The sequence below is a fragment of the Salminus brasiliensis genome, chromosome 11, assembly GCF_030463535.1.
Source record: "Salminus brasiliensis chromosome 11, fSalBra1.hap2, whole genome shotgun sequence".
NCBI classification, from domain to species: Eukaryota; Metazoa; Chordata; class Actinopteri; order Characiformes; family Bryconidae; genus Salminus; species Salminus brasiliensis.
In genome coordinates, this window is record NC_132888.1 from 25,789,477 (window position 1) to 25,792,184 (window position 2,708).

Genomic DNA, 2,708 nt, shown 5'->3' on the forward strand with positions numbered 1-2,708 from the left:
AGATCCACTTTCAGGTAAAAAGATGCGTCAGGTGGGTCATGACGTCCTGAAAATGAGAAAGACAAAAAAGAAAGTCAACACAGTTACAGATTAATTGCAAGCCAGCCAGACACTGATCCAGAAAAAAGAAATCATTATGTATAAAAAAAACGAATTAACACATATCTTTTACACAGTTGCAGATTAATTGCAAGCCAGCCAGACACCGTTCCAGATGCAGACAACCACTCACAGCTGAAGATGGATTGCCTCTTGTTGGCCAGATCCACTTTCAGGTAAACAGTTGCGTCAGGTGGGTCATGACATCCTAAAAATAAGAAAGACAAAAAAGAAAGTAAATATAAGTATAGAAACTGAATGTTCACTTACCTGTAACTCAGTTGCAGATGAAAAGAAAGCCAGTCAGACACCATTCCAGATGCAGGCAACCTCTCCCAGCTGGACATGGATAGCCCCTTGTTGGCCGGATCCACTTTCAGGTAAAAAGGTGCGTGATGGGATCCTGTGTGACAAGAAAAAAGAAACTCAATATATGTATAAAAACCGAATTAACACGTACCTGTTACGCAGTTGCAGATTAATTGCAAGCCAGCCAGACAACGTTCCAGATGCAGACAACCACTCGCAGCTCAAGATGGATTGCCCCTTGTTGGCCAGATCCACTTTCAGGCAAAAAGGTGCGTCATGAGATCCTGTGTGACAAGAAAAAAGAAAATCAATATATGTATAAAAAACGAATAAACACGTACCTGTTACACAGTTGCAGATTAATTCGAAGATCCAGTTTCAGGTAAAAAGATGCGTCAGGTGGGTCATGACATCCTGAAAATGAGAAAGACAAAAAAGAAAGTCAACACAGTTGCAGATTAATTGCAAGCCAGCCAGACACTGATCCAGAAAAAAGAAATCATTATGTATAAAAAAAACGAATTAACACATATCTTTTACACAGTTGCAGATTAATTGCAAGCCAGCCAGACACCAAACCAGATGCAGACAACCACTCACAGCTGAAGATGGATTGCCCCTTGTTGGCCAGATCCACTTTCAGGTAAAAAGGTGCATCAGGTGGGTCATGACATCCTGAAAATAAGAAAGACAAAAAAGAAAGTCAATATAAGTATAGAAACTGAATGTTCACTTACCTGTGACTCAGTTGCAGATGAAAAGAAAGCCAGTCAGACACCATTCCAGATGCAGGCAACCTCTCACATCTGGACATGGATAGCCTCTTGTTGGCCGGATCCACTTTCAGGTAAAAAGGTGCGTGATGGGATCCTGTGTGACAAAAAAAAAAAATCAATATATGTATAAAAACCGAATTAACACGTACCTGTTACACAGTTGCAGATTAATTCCAAGATCCACTTTCAGGTAAAAAGATGTGTCAGGTGGGTCATGACATCCTGAAAATGAGAAAGACAAAAAAGAAAGTCAACACAGTTGCAGATTAATTGCAAGCCAGCCAGACACCGTTTCAGATGCAGACAACCACTCGCAGCTGAAGATGGATTGCCCCTTGTTGGCCGGATCCACTTTCAGGTAAAAAGATGCGTGATGAGATCCTGTGTGACAAGAAAAAAGAAATTCAAAATATGTATAAAAACCGAATTAACACGTACCTGTTACACAGTTGCAGATTACATGCAAGCCAGCCAGACACCGTTCCAGATGCAGACAACAACTCGCAGGTGAAGATGGATTGCCCCTTGTTGGCCAGGTCCACTTTCAGGTAAAAAGGTGCGTCATGAGATCCTGTGTAACAAGAAAAAAGAAAATCAATATATGTATAAAAACCGAATTAACACGTACCTGTTACACAGATGCAGATTAATTGCAAGATCCACTTTCAGGTAAAAAGATGCGTCAGGTGGGTCATGACATCCTGAAAATGAGAAAGACAAAAAAGAAAGTCAATATAAGTATAGAAACTGAATGTTCACTTACCTTTTACTCAGTTGCAGATTAATTGCAAGCCAGCCAGACAACGTTCCAGATGCAGACAACCACTTGCAGCTGAAGATGGATTCCCCCTTGTTGGCCAGATCCACTTTCAGGCAAAAAGGTGCATCATGAGATCCTGTGTGACAAGAAAATAAGAAAATCAATATATGTATAAAAACCGAATTAACACGTACCTGTTACACAGTTGCAGATTAATTCCAAGATCCACTTTCAGGTAAAAAGATGCGTCAGGTGGGTCATGACATCCTGAAAATGAAAAAGACAAAAAAGAAAGTCAACACAGTTGCAGATTAATTGCAAGCCAGCCAGACACTGATCCAGAAAAAAGAAATCAATATGTATAAAAAACGAATTAACACGTATCTTTTACACAGTTGCAGATTAATTGCAAGCCAGCCAGACACCGTTTCAGATGCAGACAACCACTCACAGCTGAAGATGGATTGCCCCTTGTTGGCCAGATCCACTTTCAGGTAAAAAGGTGCGTCAGGTGGGTCATGACATCCTGAAATTAAGAAAGAAAAAAAAGAAAGTCAATATAAGTATAGAAACTGAATGGTCACTTACTGGTAACTCAGTTGCAGATGAAAAGAAAGCCAGTCAGACACCATTCCAGATGCAGTCAACCTCTCACAGCTGGACATGGATAGCCCCTTGTTGGCCAGATCCACTTTCAGGTAAAAAGGTGCGTGATGGGATCCTGTATGACAAAAAAAAGAAAATCAATATATGTATAAAAACTG